Source organism: Canis lupus, chromosome 3 (genome assembly GCF_003254725.2).
Source record: "Canis lupus dingo isolate Sandy chromosome 3, ASM325472v2, whole genome shotgun sequence".
Classification (NCBI taxonomy): Eukaryota; Metazoa; Chordata; class Mammalia; order Carnivora; family Canidae; genus Canis; species Canis lupus.
The window spans coordinates 23,820,779-23,839,086 of NC_064245.1; the positions used below are offsets into that span (position 1 = coordinate 23,820,779).

The window sequence follows — 18,308 nt, forward strand, 5'->3', positions numbered from 1 at the left end:
TGCCCTATGTACTCATTTGTGTTGTCTTATCTTTTTGTTGTTTTAGACTATAGGCATTCTATTTGAAATTCTAGTCCTGTTTCTCTTTTTACATTTAAAAATCACTTAATTTCTATCTTGAGTGGGATGCATTGATCAGAAAGAAATCTTTTGTGTATTAAACATGGATAAGCACCAGAGTTTACCAAAGGCAACTGAAGGAGTTAAATTATGAAATGAAGAATTATGCCTATCAGCTGGACATTAGAGAAAAGAGAATAGGAACAGAGAAAAGATGACCCTATGGCATGACTTGCAGTCTCTTACCCTCCAATAAAGGCGTATTAGTTTCCTATTGCTGTTGTAACAAATGACCAGAAACAGACTAGATTAATACAACCCCAGTTTTATAATTTCAGTTACTGTAGGTCAGAAGTCCAATAGGCTTAGGTCTCTGCTTAGGTCTCCCAAGACTGAGATCAAGATATTGGCAGCTTGTGTTCCTTTCTGGGGTTTTGTTTTGTTTTTGTTTCTGGTGTCTGATCTTATTTATTTTGTCACTCTTAGAAAATCTCATTTTTGACTGGACTCAGACTTAGAGGTAGAAGCTCTCAGAAAGGACAGCCTCTATCTCTTGGCAATCTGTTCCTGGCGTTCTTCCTGGGGTTTTTGGGAAAGAATCTTCTTCCTTGTTTATTCAGACAATTGATAGAATCCAGTTCCTTATAGTTGTAGGACTGAGGTTCTATTTCCCTGCTGGTTATCAGCTGAGGGCTGTTGCAAGATGCCACCTCCATTCTGTGGCTCATAGTCCCCTTCCTCCATCTTCAAAGTCAGTAATAGTGGGTCAAATCCTTATGCTGCATCTCTCTGACTCCAGCTGGGCAAGGGGTCTCCTCTTTTTTTGTTTGGTTTGCAATATTACAAATAACACATAAGCCATCTGAATCCAGTCTTGGTCTGATTTAGTCAACTTTTCATGGAGTTGCCAATTTTTTCTAAAACATCACTTAACACAACCAGCTAGTTTCCTTCCTTCCAAGAGTTTCTCTTTTTATAGGCTGGTATGATTAGATTTGGCTCAGAGGAATCAGCTTTCCTTTTCAAGATCCCCAAGCTTCATCACATCTGGGTAGTCTTTTGGCTATGTAATGACATTTTTACAGGTTCCAGAGATTAGAGAGAGGACGTTTTTGAGGGGTGCTTGTTCATCCTACAATAGAAGGGTAGGCAAGATCCTATTAGAAATCAGACTAGGCAGCATTAGGAGTTCTGTTCAAAGCTTCATTGTATTGACCTGACAGTAGGGTCCTACCTTGTACAAATGAATTATAAGAAAAACCATATGCAAATGAAACCAACAGTAATTAGGTGTGGGGCTGCATGTGGCCAGGGGGAGATTTCTGATGGAGATCAAGAATGGTGTCAATGGAGGGGAAGAATGTGACACCTGCAGAGAGATCTTCTGGGCATTGCAGACTTAGTGCTGTCCTTTGTGATCCAGGCTGGAGTAGATGTTACCTAATAAATCATGTAGTTTTACATCCAAGTTGCTTCATCTAGTGAGTGTGGCATTGCTGTTTTAAAAATCAAGACAAAACAAAGCTCTCATTTATTAAGAAATGTTCCCTGAGCAAAGCAAGCGATCAGTCTTCTGGTGCTTTATGTAAAGGGTTTAAAGCAATCTAATCAGTCTAGACCTTCGATTCTATTCCCTTCTCTTAACATCAGTCTGGAGGGTTGGGCCAATTGAGGGGAAGTAGCAGGGAGACAACACTATTTCTCAATGTTTGGAGTCAAGGTTGAAACATTATATGAAGGGTCACATAAAACCACCACCACCCCCACCTAAAGTAGAGACAATGAGTTTCCAATGTATTTTATTTTTCTCATTTCATCTACCTAGCTTCTCCATAGTTTGTTACATCTAAATTTTGCATCTAAATTATTCTTAGAACATGGTTTTCATTTTATCTACTGAGTTTTATATTCGATTTTACAAAATAGATTTATATTTATTTGTGTAACTATCAGTAATTCTATCAGTAATTCTACTGAGAGACCTTTTATAGAACTATTTTACTATTCTTTAGTTCTTAATTGGATAGACATGATATTATATCAATATATTTTATCTGTATGTGCTCCAAGTAAAAAAGATAGAAACCTTTCTTTTTCTGAAATATTTATTTTCTAAAAATCATTTTGCAGTGTTAATCTTCAATCAGCCTCTTTATAAGATGGCTTTTTCTTTCTCAGCACATTCTGGATTCATCCTTTTCTCTCCATCCAAATTTTTTTCTTCCACTTTAGACTGAAATATTTAGGCTTTGGTTTCTATATTAACCTTCAAACTGATTTCCTACCTAATCAGTCCTCAGGCAGGTGCTAATCCACTTCCCTGAAACATGTTGACCTTGTTGGTTGGTTACTTGTGTCCTTACTAATACTGCCTAATGTAGGTTACTCCTTTTTGGATGGTCTTTGCCATTTCTTTCCCTTAATCAAATCGTTACATTTTTTTTCAGTGCCAAATGCAGATTAGATCTTCTCTACCTGATGACACCTGGCAACTGTCTTTTCCTTGTCTTGATTCATATAATATCTATCATCCACTTGAAGGACATTAACTCAAATTATATGTACTTTATGCTTTTCTCTCATTGTTTCTGAGATTCTAATTTCCTCTATTATATTTTAGGTTTGGTTAGGTCAGTTATTGTTTCTTCTTTTATGGTCTCCCCCGCACCTGGCATGCTGCTATGCTCACAGTAAGAGTTTAAGAGATTTGCTGTTCACTGAATCACTAAGTTTGTGCTGGATGACTCAGCTCAATCATTTAATGTAACTTAAATACAAAAGTTAAAAATGTATGCATGGTTTTAAAATAAAATTATAAAAAAAAGAAAGTGAAAACTAAAATTCTCCTTAGCCTCCCTTTTTCCAATTTAAACTCCTGGTGGTTTCTTATGTATACTTAAAAGAAATGTTTTGACTTATTAGCATCATACTGACTAGAACTTGTATTCACCTATATGTAGGGAAAATTTATAGGAATTCTATGTGGGAATATGTAAGAAATTTCTAAGAATCAAAATATGTAGAAAAATATATAAGAAGCTGTATATACTGTTCTATTTTTTTCCTCACATTTCTTAGTTTGATGATCTTTATAAGCATTTTTGGCTATATCTTATCACTTTTTAATGACTACATAGTGCTTGCCATATTTATAAAAAATACTATCTCCCATTTGTGGATATTGACACTATTTTGAGTTATTTGTAATAACAAATAGGAAGTATACATTTCAAGGAAAAAATCTGTCTTGACACCCTACTGCTCTGGAACAAATGTATCTTCATCCCCATATCAGATCTCTCAAGTAAACCTCCCCTCTCCAAAATGATGACTTTATATTTACAATGAAGAGAGTGCATGAGAAAGAATGTGAGAGACTTTTAATTTAATACCCAATTATGATAATAAGTGGGGATGGACAGGGAACACCTGATAGGATCAGTAGATCATAGACCCCAGTAGGGTTATTGAAGGGAGTGAGTGGGAAAACAGGAGTTGCTGGTCTGAAGGTAGGATGCATGAAACTACATTATAAAGGAGATGCAGTTCTAATGACCGGATCTAGAACTTGGTTATGAGAGCCGAAAAGAAAGGCGAGACAAGGTGGAAGGCAAGGTCACTAGGGAGAGATTAAGAAACTGATAAGCCAGGGCAGTGCAAGGTTCATCTACAGGAACCTTGATATTTTAACAAATTATGGCCAGAGTAAGGTTAGAAGTTGTGTTCACATGCTGGGAGGGACAGACTTTAGGTGCTGTGGAGGGCTGCAACAAATAGGGGATGGTAGTAGAGTCTGATGTCATCTTCCTCATTCAACAGTTGAACGTTTATTTCTTGAGGAATTCTTCTAAACCAGAGAATAGTCAAGAAAAAGTGTCATGATTTACACAGTTTAAGGTCGTGCAAAAGCTAAGTTCTAGAGCCAGGCAGCCTGGCCTCAAATGTTGGCTGCTATTTACTAGCTGGGTGACCTGAAGGAAAATGTCTTATCCCAACTGTAAACTGGAGATAAAGGTAGCTCCCTCCCAAGGTTGTTGCAAGTCTTATTTGAGATAATATATGTAAAGCACATAGACCAGCACCCGGTGCAGACTAAGTGCCATGTAAGTGTTTGCCATTAATAATGTCACTTTCTTCCCTTAGGTATCACAGAGTATGCCAAGGAAATAGTCATCACATGCACTGTAAGTTGGTTAGAGAGGAAGTTGGTGGAGAGCAATTTGTCAATGTCTTTATGCAGCAATCCTTTCTTGGTACTTATCCCTTAGCTATACCTGCCCATTTATAAAATGACATGTATACCAAGATAGTCATGCTATATAATTGATAATAGTAAAGAGTTTGGAGAAACATATATCCATAGAATATATCCTACGCAGTTCTTGAAAAGAATGCATTAGCTTCCTAATGTTGATAGAGAATTCTCCAGGATAGATTTATGGTTAGGTTAAAACAAACAAACAAACAAAAAACCATCAAATGCAGGACAGTATACGTACTTGGCTGGCATTTGATATGTGCATATATATTTCGCTGTATGCCCAAGTCCACGGCAGCTTGTATGAGAGTCTGAGGAAAACTACCATTAGTCCTTCCTGGTGGGCAGGATGCACTGCGTGAATCACAGGAGAATAAACCAAAATGTGAAACTGAACAAGCCAGGGTTCTAACAAGGCTAAGGAGCTGACACCTATCTCAACTCAGGGCTTTTGAATTGGAAACTGGATCCGCATATACATTTAAAGTATTCAGAATGACTCAGGAAAAGGATCAGTATCTATATATACTTGCTAAAAATAAAATAAAATAAAAACAACTCTCAAAGTTCTCGGTCACATCACAGCAGCACGAAAGCAATCGATCTATTTATTCTTGTTCCAGCTGCTTTCTAGTAGCACTGCAACTCAGATGCTCTGTTTATTTAAACCTAAATTTAGCATGAGGTGCCTGGGCAGCTCAGGACACTGTAATAAAATGTTAGTGAGTGGCACTATGATCCATGGCTGCTGATGAGAACGTAGGACGTTATGTTTCCAGCAAGTCTTAAAGGCCATGACACACATGGAAAAGAAAATAAGAGAGAAGAAGTAATTGAGATTCTGAGAAGGGACATTGAGAATTACCTACAAATAGAAACTGACCTTTTTTTTCTTTTTCGTATCCTTAATCCCCTCCTAACCAAACAGCACAGCGATGTGTTGGAAAAGCAGGCATGGTTTCTGTGCTACAGGCTATAGCTGGTGTGTGAACAGAGCAGTTTCTAATCCTGTACCAAATATAAAATTAACTTAAAAAATGGCTTTCTGTTTCAGTTTGTTTGCTCATAAGTTACAAAGCCTTGATAGATATTTGAGGAAAATGAAAGCAATAAGCTCAAAGTTGTTCGACTGAGAAAAATAGCTGCTTTGTGAAACAGACATTTCTGAGAAACCTCTACCCTCAACCCTCTGCGCTTGGCCCCACCTTCCCTCTGAAGTCATACTGGAGGAAGAATGTGCTGTGTTGAGCAACGCTGTACCACACATGGGCCAGCAACCAAGGGAAGGCTATTTCCATGCTAGATGGATTCCAAAGAACTACATTTTGCTTGAGGCTAATCCTGGAGTCTGCTCTTGCCCAGAGAGGGCCTTTGTGGTCTTGAAAGCCCAAAGACCCATCAGAATAATTCAGAGATTGAGGGCTTGGGTTCACTCTAGGGCATAACCAGGTACTAGGTTTGGCCCATTGATCTCAGGCCACCCTAACGCCATTTCAAGTCAAAGCCAAAAACTGACCTGATTTCTCTGGAGTCTTTAGGACAATCTCTGCCAGCAATAAAGGTGTGCTGAGTGTAGGACCCTGGAGGCTACTGGAGCCAGGGCTGGGAGCAGCTTCAGGGCTACCACACCCAAAGCAAGGAATGTCAGGAATCCCAGTCTTCTTTCAGAGTACTTGTGAGACCATCAGACTTCAGATTCCCTTCATGGGTATCTGATCCTCTCCCCAGTCTTACCTTCTCATCAAAATTTCTGTTAGGACCAGGGTCAAGTCTAGTCCTGCCCCAGGGGCCACTATCCTAGTCTCTTCACAAATGTTCCTAGCAGCCCCTATCTCCTGGGCTGGACCAGGTTTTCTGCATTCCTTAGGTAAGAAAGGTTGGACATTGCTGCTCTGCACAGATACTCTTACAACAATGCTGGTTTCAACTCTAACCTGGATACATTTAAAGTTCTGTAGCTCTATAGCTTGACTATGTAGGCAGTGGTTCTGGCCTGGGACTAATTTGTCGTCGTCCCCCCCGCCCTCCCCATGCTTTCTTCAAGCTCATCACCACTAGATCCGTCCTCCTAACTCAGAGCTCCCAGAAAACCAGATGGCCAGGAAAGCACTACTTGGAATACTTTATTGGAAATGTACCTTGGCTGAGATATGTCTGGGGCTGAGCTCTAAACAGGCCCCCAGACACTCATCCATGCCATCTCAGACCCACTGGAAGCAGACGGTCACTAGAAAAGAAAAGAGAAAACAAGACTATAAGTCTACCTGGACAAATGCCACCCTAAAGGAAACACTCACCTCCTTCCAGGTCTACAATTCTAAGAGTGAATAGAAAGGCTATGCTTCTCTGTTATTCTTCTAAAAAAAGTGACAGAAGGAATTCTTCTTGTTCTTCAGGTTTTCTAATTCAGGTTCTAGAAGTTGACAGAGCATGACAAGTCCTCCCCTTCCCGTAGTCCCACTCCACTGCTTCCAAAAGGTCATCAGTGAAGGAGCAAAGCCAAAAGATGCAGAAGAAGCACTGCATTTTAAAAGACTTGTCAGATTGTGTGATTGATAGTACAGTAAACTCAGTATATTGAAACAGTAAATAAATAGGGCCCATGTGCCCTAAGTTAATATAGCTCCCAAGGGTGCCTTGGTTTCAAGGGCACAGTTTATGTCCTGCAGAATCTCACTCAATTAAATAATAAAAATAAAGTAGCAGAAAGGCTCTCAATCAGGGAGTCCCTGCTGAGAGCTCAAGCTCTGCTTTGTGCTAAGGGGTGCAGATGACAGCTTTCCCATCTTCAGGGGGCCTGCAATCCAGTTGTGGAGGGAGACTCACACCCGAGAGCAGCATAGCCGAGGACTGAACAGTGTGCAATTAAGTGCTGCTACTTGGTTTTTGAGGCAAGGGAAGACTGGCTTCTCTGGAGAAGACTGAGTAAAAGAGAGGGTCAGATACTGGACCCTGCAGGGAAGAAGTGAGGACAGGTGGGGAGAGAGAAACAGAATGGCCCTCCTGGAAGTGGGACAAACAAGCTCTGTTCATGGACTGTGAAGAGGCCACACTGATGAGAGCAGACCATCTGCCCTGTGTTAGTAATTTCAAAAGGGCCACTACAGATTATGCAGAACACAGCCAAGAATATGTTGATCTGATGGATGGATATATATGTAAATTCAAAAGAGATAGGATTCATTTTACTTTGTCCTTCCACCACAGATCCAGGACAGTTGCCTCAGAAATTGTACTATAGTTATAAGCATCAAGCTGAGGATTGGAGACTTTGAAAGAAAGAAACATTTTCTCATTAGACCAATTACTTTATCATCTCCTTGGCCATGGTCATCTAAGTCTTTTCCTTTCCTTCCAACTCTTGAATTTTCAACTTGAGATTCCAACCCAATACCTATTCCTGTATAAAATTAGTGAAAGTACAGCATCAGGCTTATATAGTATTCGGAAAAAGAAACCGAAAGAAGAAAAGGAAAACACTTCTGTGCAATAATCTTCATGTTATATTCAAAATAGAACTTAGAAAACAACTAAAATAAAACATAGATAGGGTTAGTCTCTAAAGCTGGGTCTGCCACAAAGGCGGCACATGACTTCAGTAAGAGGGAAACAGACTTGCATAGTTGTGATAAATGAAGTGGAAAACACTTTGTGAATACATTTTGATCACAAATATTATCTTAGCATTTACTTTTCTTTAAAGTATGGGATTGTATTTTCCGGCAAAATGAGTAATTTTCCAAATTTACTCTTTTCCTTTTCATCAAAATGGTTTTTCCCTTGCAGAAAAGCCTAATACCTATAAAAAGGTTGGGCAAAATTTGAAATTAATGAATAAAGAATGTATACGACTTTGTAACAGTCCTGGGGGAGGTGAGGCCATCTGGCTGTATAATTCACAACCCACCTGAGACATGTTCCTGTAGCTGTATGCTGCTCACTGATTTTGTACTTCTTGATAAAGATCACGTGAGAAATTAGCAGCCTTCTGCTCAAAATGCGAGGTCCCCATACCTAATACAACATAATGGAAAAGTAAATGTGAAATATTTCCCTTGTCCTTTGACAAGCTATTCTTTATCAGACTCCAATTTGAGCTGCTCTTCAGTCTGCATCTGTGAATGCGTACACCAGTGACTGTGTCCTGAGCTCACGGACAATGCATAACTTACCAGGATGACACACCCCAAGTGCCACCAGACAGACGAATGTGCATTCTCTCCCCCGTCACTCCTGAAATAGAGCGGATCTACATCCAGACTAGTTCCCCAAAATTCAAAAGGAAAATCCTTAAGCAAAAACACTTTCGTTAGAGGTCTAAAAAGTTTATGAAAGCACGCGGAGCGTACCCCCATCATACAGACCCACGAATCACATTAGGGAAGACAGTCAACCAGAACCTCCTTAGGTTTTCACAGGGACACACAGGAGACCCTCACTTACGTGGCTAGGAGAACAAGAGAGGAGTTAACAGCTCCAGTCTTGGCTCCCACACTCACTGCCCACGTCAGGCAAGTTTCTTAACTGGGCTGAGTCTGAGTCCACATTTGTAAAATAGGACCATGATTCCACATTTCCAGGTTTGTTTTGACAATCACAGGTAATATATTTGAAGGAAACAGCACTCAAAGTCTCAAAATCATACCTATCGTTATTCACTGCTGGTAATGGTTATATTATTTCCACTTTTATCATTGACGCAACATAGAAAAATTAGAAGCTCAGAGACATAATTTGCTACATTTTCAAAGCCTGCCATCCTACTACAGGCTCTGGAACCAGGAATATCCTGTCTTGCCACAGTAACATCTTTTTTGCAGTCAGTACTAGACTCTTTTCTGGTACAGAGCAGATTTTTCTTTTTATGGAAGTGAATGCAATATTACAAAGACGCTTTTAATCAGAAACAGGCCACCTAAGCAAGAAACATCTCCTCAACAGGAAGTAAAATGTTAACGGTTCCATCATTTTGCCACAAGGCGGGCAACATGCTGGGAAATGCTTTTGCCCACTTTTCACTCCTTGTCTAATCAATTTTTATTCTTTTCCTAGTCACATGTAATGAGGTTGGAAATGGCTAAATAAAGTGAAAGATGTTTTGAATTGCATTACTAAGTGGTAGCTGCATTATTTCATAAATGAATAGTGCTACCCACATTCATATAATTTATGAATCAAAGTGTCATTTGGGGGAAAACATCAGTGTCAGATTTTGCATTTAAACGCCTGCATTAGCTGTCAGCTGTGCAAAGTCCCATAAAGACAAACAGCTCTGCAGTAGGCACACAGATGAGGGTATTCATGGCCCACATTTGCAAGGAGACGTGATACTGTAATCATGAAGAAGTGTTCGGTAGTCAATTCCTTTGGAGCTTATCTAAAAGTTCCTAACTTCCTTTCTCAAAACAGCCACATCTACATGATCCATACTAAGTAGCAGAGTCTTTTGAGACTTTAGAATTTCCTTTTCTTTTAATTCTATCTCTGTCTGAAAATAATCTTATTTTTTATTATTGACTTTAAGGCCAATCAAAAAACAAAATTTAATCAACTGTATAGACAGTGGCATAGAATAAGCGGTATTTACATGGCAAGCTTTATTTTTTTATTTTTTTTAATTTTTATTTATTTATGATAGTCACACACAGAGAGAGGCAGAGACACAGGCAGAGGGAGAAGCAGGCTCCATGCACCGGGAGCCCGATGTGGGATTCGATCCCGGGTCTCCAGGATCGCGCCCTGGGCCAAAGGCAGGCGCCAAACCACTGCACCACCCAGGGATCCCACAAGGCAAGTTTTAAATCAATATTTCTGTTCTACTGAAACCTTCCTAATTAATGGATATTTATGAAGTATTGCCTTCCAAGTTAATAGATACTTATTAAGTATTACTCTATGTGTTGGGGGGTGGTATGTACATGCGTGTGCATGCACCTAACAGCCTAAAGGGGTGGGGGGAAGTAAAGGAGGAAGGGGAGAGAGGAGGATGGGAGAAGCTTCATGCCATCAAATCTTAAAAGTGTTAGCTAATGAAAGTTGTCAAAGTACAATTTAATGAAATAGATCTTTAAATACATACCTTACTTCTCATTCATTTATTCAACCAGAGTTCATTCAGCTTCCGTGTGCTGCTGGGCTAGTTGCCAATAGTGAACACATATGGTCCTTGCCCTCAAGGATCAAGTCAAGAGAGGAGAAAATTAAGGGCTACAGATAAATAAAAAACGTACTCTAGGGTCATTCACAGGATCAATGTTTTAATAGACCTGGAGCCAAGGTTTCAGTGGCAGACAAAGGGCGAGCCCCCTAACTCAGCTGGTGGAAGGATAGGCTCTGCAGGAAATGGAGCATTGATGCTGTTGCTTAGAGGAGAACTATGTGATATCCAAGGAAAGATGAGAGAACAAAGGAATTTTAAGAAGAGGCAACAATACAGGCTGAGGAGGGCTCTGAGGTGTAAGACCACATGAAACTTTTAAAAATTGCAAATGCCTTATGTGGAATATAAAAATGGGACAAGAGACAAACTATGAAAATAGGGAAAGGACCTATTCAAACGAAGAACAGCAACAACATAGAACATTCTAGATGAAGAGACCTAGAAATAGTAGGGATAATGGTAAGTAAGAGTGCTTGCCCACATTTAAGGGAGCAGCACTACTTGGTCCAGACCAATTGTTGCTATACTTGAATATAGTCCCAGGATTGCCTCATTTCTTGATTTATAAAGAAAAGCAAGGAATCCACATCTTTATGTACATTCTACCCATTTTTAAATGTTGGCAACTGATTTTAAAACATATATATATATTTAAATTCAGACCTAACAGAAGATAACCGTGAACCAGACCCGGTCCACTGTTTTCTAATCGGTGTCCTCTAATCTCATCCAACACTGCGCACCCAGGAGAATGCTAGCACCTTACCGACAGAATAAAACTAAGAGTATTTATTAGTCCTGTGGAACATGATTTCAGGCAGAAGATATAGAAGATTAAATTCATGAAACTCTGTACCGGACTGAAATATTTGTACAGTGAAATATATTTCGGGTGTAGAGAAATGCCAGCGACTAAGTCCAGAAATATTTGGGAGAGAAATCACAAGATTAACCAAATTAAGATTATTTTTTCAAGACATGACTTGCTTACATTATTTCATTTTTAGGATTATAAATTTATATGCTCTTTATAATGGTCAATTAAATGCACTATTTGATGCCAAAGAAATGTAATGTTACTTTATTAATTTTTACTGTCTGTCGAGAGGTTATTTTTCTTTCAGATGTTTTAATTTGCTGGAGAAGTCCGAGCCACTGCCATGTCCATATGGGCAGAGTGATCCCTCTGACTATCTACCTATAAGCAACAAGTGGCTAGAGGCAACTCCTCAATTGCAGCTTCAAGTTCTCAGAAACCTGATCCTGACCACACTTGGTTGAATTTTCCCAACAAATAATTTGGTAACAGATCACTTTACTTTTTAAATGAAATGTATGCATTTAAAATTCATAGCAGCAGACATGCCTTATTGGACAACTATTACTGTTCTCCAAAGACAATAGCAAAGTTGATCAAAAGCACTCTTGTATACAGAAAAAGATTTGAAGATACGTAATTAGGCAAAATGGTGCATTAATTTCCTCAGAATAGTAAAAACACAGGTGAGATTTAATCTTACTGTTTTTGATTGGCATCTTATACTTTTAGGAATTTATGTAAGTGAGGAACATATACAATATTACAGACTATGCATTATTTATATTCTGAAAAATTAGATGATTATTTTGAAACCTTTTTCCTTTTATTGGTTTAATGTATGAAAATAGACAAAATGATGTTTGTTGATGACCATTCAAGGATGAAAGTAAGGAAAAAAATGCAGAAGATCTGCTCTTCTATCCTTGAAAAGAATGCAGATAAAAATGTGTGGAAGTCTAAATATGCTTTAATTTGTTATCTTCAACGTTTCCTTTCTCCTCACCTATATGGTGAGTAGCTGTAAAACTTTAAAATAAAAAATAACCTGCCATCTTTTCTAAAGGACAAGATTACGCAAAGAGTCCCAAGGGGTGACTTCAGTTCACATCAAACATAAAACAGAACAAAACCTGGGAAAGAGAAGGAAACGTGAAGGACAAATATTTCATAACATTACTATATATTAGTCTTGAACTTGACTCCAGGAACTGAGTTTATGTACTGAAATATACATTTCAGGGCACCGGAAAGTTGTACTCATGTCAAAGTTATGAAATTGCTTTGATGTTCAACAAGCATAGCAGCCGCAACAAAACATACGAGAGAATAAGTAACCAAAAGAATGCCCCAGTCAGCAAATCTGAAAAATTAGGAAGACTAGAAGTCGACAAAACGTTGGTCCCTTTGGGCAGTATGGATAGTTTTTATTAATACTCAATGTTCCTTTGAGAAGGTGAATAGCTCATTAAGGCTACAACGAGGCTTGCAAAGAAATGCAAAGGATTGGGAATAAAACTTGATTTCTTTAGAAACTGAAAATGATGTGTCTGAAGCTCCCATCAGCTAAATAGGTCCTCGGTGTGCCTAATGCTGAGATAAATAATGCTAAGTGTGTTACTACTTCGGTGTTCCTATTGCAATTAATATAATCCTCCAGGGAGAAAACAAGGTATCATGCAAAAAACCCCTGGTACATAAAACTGAACATTAAATTGAGTCAGATCTTCTCAACTGCCTAAACCACACTTTGAGAAGTATAACATTTGGGACATCAGGGTAACATCAAAAGCAGTTCTGATACTCCAGGGTATGGTACTCCAGCGCCTGGAAGAATTAAGGGAACAATTAAAACAATGGGAAAATCTGGCTCATTAAGAAAAATTCTTGCTAGAATAACAAACGTAATATGAGCATCAGTCAGCAAGTACTTTACTTTCTCTTGGGCATTCATACCACACCTATCATTTCTCTTCTCCCCCATTTGTAACATCTCCTCATATAGCATCATGCAGTTAATAGGTTCTTCACTCTGTCTTCCAACTCACTAATGGTTTTTTTTACGAATTTTAAATTAACAGGATTAGACATAGCATCACACCTAGTTACACACCATATGGTAGTTTCTCCCAAGTGCCGTTTATTATTATTACTTTATTTATTCAGATCCAGGATATAGACACAGCCATGTTCCCACACGAATCTCAAAGGTCAGATAATCCATTTCTCTCATTCTAACTGGTGAGGAAGTTAAGGCCAAGTGAGGTTCAGTGATCTTTAAAAGACCACTTATTGCTCCAAGTATTTACTACCAAATCTTAGACTAGACATTAACCATTTCCTCCGCAGACATTTCATTTGCTCTCTGAAGAGAGTCACACTATATCCAAGCAAAATCAGAGGAAAATGTATTCGGCAAAGTAAATTTTTGCAAAATCCCTTTTTTGATGAGTCAAAAACAATGACACCCATGAGCTTATAACTTGAAGGACTTGTATTTTACGTTATAGTTTGCATATTCTATGCTTTTAGGGCGTGGCAAGTTATACAAATGAGAGAAATAGTTTTTCAGATGATAGGAAGAAAGTGATGAACCGTTTTTAACTGTGTTCTTTTTGAAATTACTTACTTATTTATAACTTTTGGAATTAATCTCTGAGTTCCAGATCAATTTCAACCGGAGTCCACAAATCTGTGGTACTTTAAATCCCATAGGATGGCCTGATTAATCCTTTCTCCCTGCATAAATGAGATACTTTTATTCCATCTTGGAGAGAGAAAAAATAGGAGTTAGATATTCATCTCTTACTATGTACAAAAAAAATTCCAAATTTTTAAAGATTAGCATTTAAGTCAATAGAGTGTAAGAAGTTTATGCTTGGATGCACTCCCTCTGCTTTCAACACATGGGAATAAAACGTAGAAAGGAAAAATGAAAATGGCATAACAAGACCAAAGGTGAAATAAAACCTCTCTTGAATCAGAAGCAGAAAGAACTCAAGACCCTGTGTAGGTCCCAAACCCATTGGTCATCTGAGCTCTGAGTCTGGAAGCAGCAGCAGGGGCCAAGAGCTAAGCTCCTGTAAGCAGGAAGCCAAAACCAGTACAGGTGAGTCAGGGGCCGCTGCTTAAAGCTAGAGACAGGAAGGGAGTTCCCCTCTAAAGAAACACACTTAAAAACAAAAACAAAAATAGCTCTCAACATTTCTTAGGGCTACTGTTTCTATGGAGCCGCAGATTTAGGAAGGCAACAAATATACAGTTAGATCTGTAGGATTAGTCAGAGATCTGTAGGATTAGTAGGCAGATTTTTCATGTCCTCTAGTATCACTGCAGAAAAGAAGCTTTAAAACCTAATTTTAAGATTGGTTTCTGGACTTTGAGACTGAGTAGAAGAAATCTAAAAACTACAAGCCAGAGACAGAAACTTGAGAACAGAGAACGTCTCAAAATATCTGAAATAATTGTCATACAGACCTTGGTTTTAACCCACAATGCAAGCAAATTGGATAGGAAAGAGTAAACATGTATGAAAACACACACACACACACACACACACACACACACACTAAAAATGTGCTCCTGGGTAGCTCACTCATGGGATAACAAGGAAGCTTTGACAGACATGATGAAACACTTAGAAGCAAATGGCAACTGAACATACGGTAGAGCACAATTTATACAATGGAGACATTGGTGTTCTAATAAATTTAAATTCATTTATCTGAAAAGTATTTTAAAACTTTTTTTTAAAGCGAAGACAAATGAGTTAAGCATTTAACTGAAGAAACTAGGAAAAGTAAAACAGAGTAAATCTGAAGAAAGTTGAAGCAAGAAAATAACAAAGCTAGAAGCAGATATAAGTAGAAAACAAAGCAAAAAAATAACCAATGAAATAAAAACCTGATTTCCTGAAAAAAAAGCAAAAGAGAAGTAAGGCTAATCAATAAAACAAGTAAAACACAACATTATTAGAAATGAAAAAGGACATACCTACAGGTATAAAGCACATTTTAAAACCAAATCAAATTTAGGCAGCAATCTAACGTAAATATAAATGCCAAAAAAATAATAAAGGATTATTTAGGAGTAAAATTGTATATAAAATAACACATCATGATCTAATTCCACTTATCCTGGGGATATAGGAAGAGTTCAGTAATAGAAAACTATTAAGTATTATACTAATAAGCTTCTATTAGGGAAAACCACCTGATCATAATAATAAATGTGGGGAGGGGAAGCATTTCATAAAATTCAATACTTTGATTTGAAAAAAAAAAAAAAACACACTTAGAAAACACATGTAGATGATTCCTCTTTCGGATTGTAAGCTTACCAATGCAATATATTGGAAATGAAGAAACAAAATTCTATGTATTGCCTACCTATGTATTGTGGGATTTTCAGGAGGAGAAGGTACAGGATATGAAGTCAGCATCAAAATTATTAAGGTTCCTACACAACAATAATCAATTAGAAGAAATGATAGAAACAAATTTTGCCCATTATAGAAAACAAGAGTAACGAAAAAACCACAACGAAGCCAGGAATAAACCTAAGAAAAAAACAGAAAGACTTGGAGGAATAATACTTTACTGAAGGACCTAAACATGGACTTGAATAAATGGATATATATTGATGAATGTAAAGGCCTAATATTGCAAAGGTGTCAATTCTCCCTTTGGTTTTAAAATTCTAACACACAAGTGTACAAAGGATCATATGAACTCATTTTTTAAAAAGTAAACTTGGCTTCCAAGTCTGTATTAGCTAGATTTCATTGGAATGTCTTATATTTACTTCCTGAGTCCCTATCGGACTTTTTGGCTTCTACTGGTTCCTAATTATGACTGCCCATTCACAATTCTAATTCTGTAATCCATTCACCTGGCTCGTGGGATTTCCTGACCCCCAGCCTGGTGAGTTCTGAACTCTGGTCTTACCTCCAAGCTTAGATCACTCCTTTATAGAGAACCAACGTCTGTAGCACTGCTGGGTTGTAGTTGTGTAATCCTGTTCCATAAAACAGTACATGACCACATTCACTGAATGACCCTTAACTTAAACTTGAATTTCTCTATTTTACATCCAAGAACTTTAGGAAAAAAGTATTTTTAATGCATAAATGCTTTAATTCTACTAATGCATGTCTCATAATGGGTGTGCCACTATCCGTGATGTACTCTGGAAATAGGATTTTCAGGCCAAACTGATGACTCACTGAGACATCATTTCTAGAAATCTAGTCATTTCTGCCTAAGAGACTGGCCACTCTCAGGAAGTAATGAATAAGTTACCAAAAGGGAAGTTAAGCTTTGAATGAATTGAAGTCTTGTGAGATTCCGATGAGTCAAGCCATTTTTTCCCCCAAAAGAAAAATAAACCTGGTCAATTTTCAAAATGCGAAATTCTGATTCTTTCATAATGAAAAAAAAAGTTCTGTTGCTTTAAGATTTATTTATTCATGACAGAGAGAATGGCAGAGGGAGAAGAAGGCTCCATGCAGGGAGCCGGATGTGGGACTCGATCCTGTGATTCCGGGATCACACCCTGAGCCGAAGGCAGATACTCAGCCGCTGAGCCACCCAGGCGTCCCCAAGACAAACTTTTTAAAACTACATACTAGAAGAAATCTGGATAATGATTGCAATTTTTAAAGTTCTTTAAAAAAATACATGTACACATGAAGCTATAAATTTATCTGTCAAATACTTTAAAAATTAAATAGGTCAAATAATTAGTTTGCTTAGAGCTTTACTCTGACTTATTTGCCACTACTTTATTATATGGGAAAAACAAATCAGATATTGAATAGCACTTCCTTCAAAACAACTAGTTACAAGGATCTTAAACATTATAGTCTATGTTTTAAGTCCAACAGGAATAGTAAATTAAGATTCAGTTCCATGACTGAGATATCTGGGAAGTTAAATTTTTCATTTGTCCATGATAACAACAACAAAAAAAGATGTTGGAAGGAAAGCATATTTCATGACTTTTTCTGTGAATAGATAGGAGACAGCTGGATTATGCCTAAGCAGTGTTAGTAGCTACATATATGGCCTCTGTTGCCTTTGTTCCTTTTTCTCCACACTCAGACATTCATTCCACAATGTTTGTCTATGCAGACAATCTCTTTTTTTTTTTTCACTACCAACTTAGAACTTATCTGTTTTGGGGTCTCATTACCTCAGAAACTTCCCAATGCTTCAGCTATCTAAGAAACACAAAGGAGATTTTGTTTTTCAGTGTACAGTGCTATTCCTGTCATTATGTCAACTCCATGGGCGATGAAACACAACAAAATTATCTTTACAGCACCCTTTTAAAGATAATCATTTTGGGGCACCTGGCTGGCTCAGTCTGAGGAACATGTGCCTCTTGATCTTGGGGTTGTGAATTTGAGGCCCAAGTTGGGTGTAGACATTACTAAAAATAAATATATAAAAAGGAATGTTTTGTCTCCCACAAATTTCTAAAACCTTTATTTTCAGTTAGTTTAACATGACCTTGTTCATCAACAGCCATCATCTGCTAGGGAGGACTAACTCTCTGTCACCTTTTACCATCTAATCTTTGTATGTGGAAGAGATACCTGAACAGAATGGTCTGAACACATCAGATCCTTAGAACAGTGTCATTTACTTAGTAGTATCTATTAAGAATTGGTGGGACTCTAGGGATTGTGATGGTTCATTTATGTGTCAACCTGACTAGGCCTGGGGTTGTCTCTATTGTGTTGTCCATTCTTCTTCACACTCAGCTGAACACGCTCCCCACAGTGCTCCAAAACCAGGTATTTGGTTAAACATTGTTTCTGGATAAGATGAGGTGTTTTGTTTTGTTCCCAAACGTGGTTTTAACTTCTAAACATAAAACTTTCTTTTTGTATGATATATTTAGGACCAAGTACCTAGGAGAGAATCCTAATTATACCCTTGAATTAATTTCCACCCTTACCTGTAGAATGACTGACCCTAATCCCCCTTTCCCACTCAGCTTACAGAACT

General features: G+C 38.0%; 1 long non-coding RNA gene across 4 annotated transcripts; it reads right to left on the minus strand.

The window, feature by feature from the left end:
* Positions 1 to 365: 365 nt before the first annotated feature.
* LOC112653760 (uncharacterized) lies at positions 366 to 16,601 on the minus strand. Of its 4 annotated transcripts, XR_007409738.1 has the most exons (10): positions 16,242 to 16,601; positions 15,684 to 15,753; positions 13,925 to 14,034; positions 10,398 to 10,489; positions 8,491 to 8,551; positions 8,226 to 8,332; positions 6,457 to 6,545; positions 5,202 to 5,326; positions 4,560 to 4,672; positions 366 to 1,192 (listed from the first exon to the last, which is right to left on the minus strand). It is a non-coding gene; the product is annotated as an uncharacterized LOC112653760 (long non-coding RNA). The 4 variants fall into 4 exon arrangements; XR_003132491.3 differs by lacking the exon at positions 8,491 to 8,551 and having other exon boundaries at positions 16,242 to 16,596; XR_007409739.1 differs by lacking the exons at positions 8,491 to 8,551; positions 10,398 to 10,489 and having other exon boundaries at positions 16,242 to 16,598.
* Positions 16,602 to 18,308: the final 1,707 nt, after the last annotated feature.